We start from the raw sequence: 8,156 nt of genomic DNA, 5'->3' as shown, positions 1-8,156 counted from the left end.
CTCTTTTAATTCCAGGACGAAACATGAGAGAACGTGAAGACGTTAAGATTGGGCGTTTTGGAAATAAACAACCATTAAATAATGTGATGAAAAAGCGAATTATTTCGAGTATATGTATAAATATTTAACTTAATTAAGTTTAAGGTGCTGGGAAATATTGAAACGGACCTTTAAAGTGACGTACAAGTGTTTTAATTCCACCTTTTAAACGTGTATGAATCCTGCAAACATGACTTTGTTCATTGCGCTGAGGTGCAGCGCGCGCAAAGTTACAAAATTCGAGAGGTGCACGACCTCGCGAATCGACAGCGCGCGAGACCCTCGCGCATGGGCGGAGCCACCGCGATTACGTCATTTTCGCCACTGATTTTAGTTTAGCTATTTTTTTTTTGTTAAAAAATGTGTTAAGTCTGATGCACTTTCTGCCATTCTCACTGCTGTGTGCTGAGTAGCTGAACCGGAGCGGAGTTGCGCATGCGCGGGTCAGTTTCTCCGCTGGCTTGCTTTTTACCGGTAATAAGCAAACGCACACGGTATGATAACCGTGCATTTTAATACCGTGGTATACCGTGAAACCGGTTACCGCTGCAACCCTACCGCCAACACAATATGCCAAAGTGTCCTGTCAGCCGTCCCGACCGCCACTCACCGTTACCCCGCGACCCTCTGACCCCCACCTGGACGCTTTTATCTCACTCACCGTCAGAATTAGACGTGCGTTCTGTGCCACCTCTCGTGCTGCTCAATTACTCCCACCGCCCGCCAACGATGCGGTAACGACGTCCTGATTATCTGTCGGCAAATGAGAAATGAAATGGGCACATGAGGAATGAGGAGGCCCACAGAGCCATTTACTGCAAATTGGGGGGCTCCTCGACGCCTCGCCCTGGCAAGAACGTAAAGCGCCAAATCTTCGGCCCTTTGCGAAAGCATGAAATTACACTCCGGGATTTAATTGACCCCATTAAAGGCGTTTATTAAAGATGAGACAATACGGTGGAGCGTCACCCCACCGCCAATTTTCTTGAAAGAAAGAGGGTCTGTTGCTATAAAAAGCCGGGCTTTAGCTCTTTAAAGCTGCTCTAAATCAGACAGATCCTCTCTCCCCGTTCTCTTCTGTTGACTGGCCAGATGCCGTTCAAACATGTTCTGTTTGTTGACAGAATAATTCAGCACTTATGGGACTCTTATTCCAACAGTTCCCTTAATCTCAGTTCAACCATTAAGACTGAGATTGAGCCCCAGCCTTTGAACAAGAGCGCACAGACACATATTTGCCTCTCCAGAGAGAATGTATGCAAAGCATTTCCTGTGGCAGGTTTGGCTTGAACGACTGGCCTCATATTTCATGTGGCAATGCTGAGACTTAATGAAAACTAAATTTTTGCTTCAGTTACCCTTTGTAAAGGTAGAGGTTTCATTTCTTATACTTCCAAGAAATCATTGTACAACAAAATATGTTTAGATGGCTTTGTGTGTGTCCTTGGGGGGCAATCCGAATATCTTACTCTTTATGATATAACATCCATAAATGCTGATAATATGCTCTTTATGCGAGTATGTGTGTATATGTGTCTATGTATTTGTGTGTGTGTGTGTGGGGGGGTGTTGATTCTTTTTAACTTCTTTTGAAATTTCAGAATTCGTTCCATCTGATGTCAGTCTCCTTCCCTAAGGACACTTCCGACCGCTGTCTACCAACTGCTGTAACATTCGCCCTGTAATATTGAGGGAAAAACAACTCATTTTTTCTAGTCTAGACTATCTTCTTAATCTCTTGTAAACACATGATAAATGCTATTAACAAAAACGATGCCATATTTAGTAGACCGAAAGGTAAGAGAGCCATGTGTACAGTCTTGGTAATCCAGTCTGCTATCAGACAGTCTAGTCAATCAAATATAAACACTCCAATCAATCATTTTAAGAAGGTTTAATTAGTGTTTCTGACCATTATTCCACTCAAACGTCGCGGGGCAGAATTGGCTGAGAGAAAGCCCCTGTTGCCTTTGATGCCTTAGTAATTAATACTGACAGAGCAGTGGGCCGCGGCGCGGAAGTAGATTAGCGCGAGAAAGGACATGCGTCTGCGCGCGCCGTGGTGAGCCGCGCTGACACCGCGCGCCCGGAGCTGCGCCCTCACTCTCGCGACGCTTTACCCGAACGGTTCTTTTTTTTTTTTTGCTCGTCTCGAGCGCTTGCGTGTTTCGCGCATGCTGCAGGCGTGAGCAAAAAATACATATATGATTAGGGCACGTGCCATTGTGTAAATCTGAATGCAGACAGAGCTCGGGGCAAGTGCAAAAGTGCACGCGCGTGCGTGCGTGCGTGTGTGAGAGAGAGAGAGCTGTTCCTCATCTGTTTGCATGTCGGAGCCGGTGCATGTTATTACACACTGACAGCACGATGAGCTTTGCTGGACTAAGGCACTAGAGCCATATGGTCTTTCATGTTGTGCCATTAGTGCAGAAACTTGAGGGGGAAACACAAGTGTCTTAATTATCTGCCCGCAGCCCTCCAGCCCACAGAGAGCAGTGAGCAGCCCCTTCACCCCCCCGCTGTTCTTAAGTCCCCTCGCCGCTATTAATGCATGCAGCATGCCACGAAACAAGCTAAATACATTACATTCAAAATAAATGATTCAGTGTAATGAGACTGAATTTAATTAGCCTGCCACATAGCTATTTGCAAGCAGTGTTCCCTTTTCCTGGAAAACAAAATCCACATATCTTTTTAAAAAGCTAACTGCTTGTTTTTTTTGACATCCAGTATTTAAAATTGCAATTTAAATTAATTATGTCTGTATTTTTAAGATAAAAAATTGGCTTATTGTGTGGGTGAGTGTGTTTGGATCATGTTGACGCCTGAGGAAACCATGAGGATGCACCTGTGAAACACACACGCACACACACACACACACACACACACACCCATAAAAGTTCAGTCGTATTAAGTCTGTCCATTCTGGCCAAATGAATAATCAAAAATGGCAGTGTTTTTTAAAAGCTTTATAATTAATACTACTCTTTTAAAAATAGAAAAACGTGGCAATGGATTTCCCCCACAGATTACACAGCAACAAAGTTTGCCAGAACATTTCGATGCATTTTCCACCTGTGACCTGCGATGTCTATTTCAGATTGTGAAGGTAATATTATTCGCCAGCCAACCTGGTAAATGTCTCTTAATGCTGTTCATGTCCATTAAGGATCATTCACATTGGATTTCACCCCATATTCCATTTCCCCTTCATCTGTTTTGTGGCTCTGGCAGGTTATTAATCTTTATAACCCAAGGAATTGACCCTGTTCAAGGAATCGGACTGTAAAAGATCCCAGCGTCTTTAACTTGTTTGCGCATCTCTGTGAGAAAATGCCATATGTGTTAAATTGATATAAACTGCATTACTCGTGGTTGTTTTACTGCAGCTAGGAAGTGCAGGGAGTATCGTTGTGTGTACAGGGAAAGGTATACAAACACAGCGTAGCCTCTTCATATGAAAGACAGACTGTATGTTCGCCACTGTTGAGGTTTCTGCTGCATTCTGTCTGTCAGGATGTCTACATGGGAATGTGTATGTTTCTAGTGCATGCCTTTTGTATATATGGATTTGTACCATGGCAACTAGACACTGCTAGTCGGTGTTGTCCCAGTACCTGACACTGCCTCGGCCTCATTAGAAACAACTTCCCAACAAACCCAGTTCTGCACCCGGCTCTCCCGTCCCAGTGCTGCGGCTGTACTGGGATTTGCATGAACATGTTTGAGGACGTTGCACAGCTCATCGCTTACCTGGATGTATGCACCTCTACTACTGTTTATTGTGACTTAGACCTAAGCCACAACGACAGACACATGCAGTGGTTATACTCCGAATGCATAAAGATGTGTGTAATGACACTATTAAATACACTGTTTAAAGACCACAGTCAGGACGGGAAATTGGACGGGGAGATTGGAGTTGTGGGACTCTACATTTTGAAAAAGCCTTGTTATGGAATTTGATCACCTTCAAGGGCTCTGTGGTCATCTTTAAGGGCTCTAGGGTCATCTTTAAGGGCTCTGTGGTCACCTTTAAGGGTCAGACGTGGTCAGATGGACAATGAGCTCTGTTTGGCTCCTTGGAAGGTAACTCAGACGTGGTTAGATGGTGTAGTTCACTCATTAAAGTGCCATTTCTGTACTGCATGCCTGATAAAACTCTGCAGTAGATACTGAGGAAGCCAGAAGTGAGCCTTTTCCTACACAACCGTTATGGTATCCAGACGGAGGGTACTCCAGGCTGCCGTCACACAGGAGTGGGCGTCCTTCAAAGATCACAGCAAATGCACAGCGCGGGACGCAGAAGCCGTTGGAATCGCAAACCCTGGGCTAGCAGTAGAGGACCTGCAGAAATGTCCTGAGCTTGTCCATGTGTCCAGTACCAAAACACCACCGATCAAATGCTGTGTCCACGGACAGACACCGTGGAGGAAAAGCAAAACAAAACAGACAACAAAACATCTCTGCACATCTCCAGCTCACTGGGATGTTCCACGACGCTTCTGGGACTGCATTCTGTGAACTCTTTGCCAGAGGACCACCACGCTATGTTTGGAAGTGAAGAGAAAAAAAGTCAAAAAGCTGTGCACGCCAGCTCCCAAACCTCATCGCTGCTGTGAGACACGGGGGAAAGACTGGAACGGTCCAGGGCTGCAATCCTGCCTCAGGGCCCTGAGAGCTCGTTATCATGGGAGGAACTATGAATTCAAAACGGAATAAAGGAATTTTACAGGGAAATGTCAGGGATGCTGTCCATCACCTGGAGCTTAATACAAGTTTTGAGAAGAACAAGACAATGAAATATCTTGTTCTCATTCTCAGGTAGAAGAAATGTAAGGTAGAGGTTACTGCATTTAAAGACAATAAGAGCTATTAAATATTCAATTTCACTTGCTTATTTGAGATTAACTATGAATATAAACAATATCTAAACGTTGTTCTGTGTTAACAAGAATAACAATTTTTTTTTTGGTGTTTAGCTTATGCATATTGTTTACTCCTGTGAATTAGTTACACATCATTATGAGTAATTTATGTAACAATCCATGTAACCCTGAAAGGTCCATAAACACCTAAAAGGTCCTGCAACCAATTAATACACACTGGACTAAATTCTCCTAAGATCTAAAGTGTCTGTATGTGTCTTTGTCTTCTAATGTCTTTTCTAACATTGTTTCACTTAGCAAAACAAAACTAACCAAGATTGTGATATTGTGATCATATTGTGATTTCTTCTTTTGCTTATTCAGAGAACTATTAAAGACTCCATACATTCATCCATCTATATAAATCGAACATTCATTCATCTATCCTTCCATCCATCCATCCATCCATCCATCCATCCACATCTGCTTTTTCTGGGTCCAGGACACAGGGGCAGTAGTCCAAGCTAAGACTATTAAAGACATTCATATGTAATTTCATTGGTTTATAGCATTGCAAATATTTCAGTTATATTAAATTACCATTTCACATTAACATTTGTGGGAAACAGTTATGTCTTGCATTGTTCTTTTATGCGAATATATAATGCATTCTAAATGTATTTATAGCACATTATCCTCCACATAATGCCTCATAAAGCATAAGATATAAAGCATTACAAACCATATATTACTGCTCATAAGCTTTTAATGTAGCACAGATCACGTGGAAAATGTCCTTACAGTCAAATGTTTGGCATACACTGTACGACCTAATAAAGCCATTTTTGCAGGCTTTAAGTGATTACATTTCTACTTTATGACATGCCAACTGTGTAGCTCTAATTTCTAATGAGGAATCGTTATAAAGGCTTATGGATTACTCATGGAATGTAATGCATAATAAATGCATTAATACAGGACGTGAAGTCCATTTTGACAGATCGCATGTCCGTATGAAGCCTCTATCACATTAGTCTGCTGTGGGTAACACTGGAAACACCAGCTCTGTTTAGTGCAGGGATGAGATTTTCATCTCCAGTAAGTCCTGGTGAGTGTGGTAAAGTCTCACTGCATTTGTTCCTGCGTTTGATAGTATAGCTAGTTTAGCTAGTATAGCTACAGTGTTTTCCATCAATAGCCATCAATTATGGATTACAATTATGGATCAAATGTAAAATAAAGGCACCCCACACATGGAGACTTTAGTTCCCACGTGTCCCTCCTAACACAGTGACACCGTCAGTAATGAGGGTGTTATTTGCCAGCCAGACTGACCTGTGCTGTGAGGGAGTAAAGGGCCCATTAATGCGACGCTCCAAAGAAGAGCCATGTGTTGGACACGGCACGCACACGCACGCCGGCCCTGTCCTCCGTCCCTGGTGCAGGTGCGGGGGTTTGGAGAACAGTGATAATTACTTAGGGAGGTGTGACTGGGAGGCAGGAGTGAGACAGAGTTCAGTGGAACTCGATTTCCATTTCAAATGCTCTTTCCAGCGTTGGGGGACCGGAGCCGGCTGAGGTGACTTAGCTGAAGGAACGACACAGACCGGCCCTTCCCTTTGTCCTTGTCTTTGTCCTTGTCTTTGTCCTTGTCTTTGTCTGGGTCTCCTTTAACCGTGCCTCCTGGATAGCAGCTACACGTCCGGGCTCAGAGGTCCACCACTCCACCTCCGGCCAAATTCGAGTTTAGACTCATCAAAGACAAGGTGCTGCTTCTACACATGTTTCAAAGCAGGTTTCTTTAGGGGGCTTTCAGCCTGACAAATCAGGACTGGTGTTCACATGCAGAATGATGGCAGATCTTTAACCAGAAGAAACTGTGTGTAGTGGGAGCCCAACCTGGCACGGCTGAGTCTTCCTCACAGTTTCTCCCCTGTGCAATCACTCAAGCCCTGTCAGAAGTTCTCCTCGGGTCAATGCGGTCGATACCGGACCATCCAAATGAGACTTGACATATTGGCAAGTTCTTCCTGGAACAGATACCCAACAAACTCTTGTTGCCCGACGGCTGTTTCAACTACAGGAAGTGGCCCCCCGCGACCCAAGCCAGTGGAAAAAAGGCTTCTTTTCGGACGCGGGCCTCGTCAGCGGGGCGTTGTGAAGAAAGCCGGCCCGGCCACAAGCACTTTAGCCATTCACCAGACCGGACCACACGCGCGAAATGCCGAATCTCCATGGCAACAGAGAGGAAGAGCACGACACTCCACGTGGCCTTCTCCTCCCTGTTCCTTTCATGTGGAAATGCTAGCTGGCGTTGGAGAGCTTCTCAAGGAGGGAGACGTACGGGGGGAGAGTCCTAAAGAGCACTCACGGACAGCAGTGAACAAGAGAGAGAGATGGAAGCAAAAGAGATGGCAGTGAGAGAGAGAGAGAAAGAGAAAGTGAGAGTGAAATGAAACTAGGGGAGATGGAGGGATGGCCCCTTCACTGACAGGATGTCGTAAGAGTGGCCACAAGTGCACGTACTGTTTCCTGAAGGGCTCCAGGAATAGCCCGCAGACGCGTACAGATCCTCTTTGACAGCCCTGCCACAAGGGCTTTGTTTGTTTGTCTACTGGAGTCCATTTTCTAGAGTAATTTTCAGCATGCTGCCGGGGAGGGTAAAGACAGACTCACACAGCTCCGAGCCGTTGATATTTTATGATTCTTGCTGGCTATCAGCACGTGTTTTTTCCTGCCCAAACAGGATTTCTAACGATTTTGGAACGGTGGAACGGGAAGAACAGGAAACAGACAGCAATCAGATGAATTGACTTGTACATTTGGTTTGCAGGCGAACATGACTAACCTTTGGCAGTCAGTGAATGCTTTTCATACTCGGATATTTAATATTTTTATTCAATCCTCGGGAATGGATTTCTCGAGCAGGCTCGCGCGTACCGGGGCCCGAGTGGGAGTCTGACTTCAGCGGGTCTCGCCGGAGGACGGGTGGGGGCGCAGGAGCGGCTGCGTGTGGCGGTGCGCAGACGTAGTCGCCGTGCGCAGGTGAAGCGGGGCTGTCCGGATGAACGGCCATCGGAGGAACACACGCGTGCTCTCGGCCCCTGCCTCGACTCGAGTGCGTGTACCCGAGCTCTCTCACTGTCAGCTTCAGGACGAGCAGAGTCCCAGGCAGAGAGGATGGAGGACGGGACATCAACAGAGAAGAACAGGGAACGCGTGCAGGATAGACAGGCAACCTTATTGGAT

Source organism: Brachyhypopomus gauderio, chromosome 11 (assembly GCF_052324685.1).
Source record: "Brachyhypopomus gauderio isolate BG-103 chromosome 11, BGAUD_0.2, whole genome shotgun sequence".
NCBI classification, from domain to species: Eukaryota; Metazoa; Chordata; class Actinopteri; order Gymnotiformes; family Hypopomidae; genus Brachyhypopomus; species Brachyhypopomus gauderio.
This window is presented reverse-complemented; position numbering follows the sequence as displayed.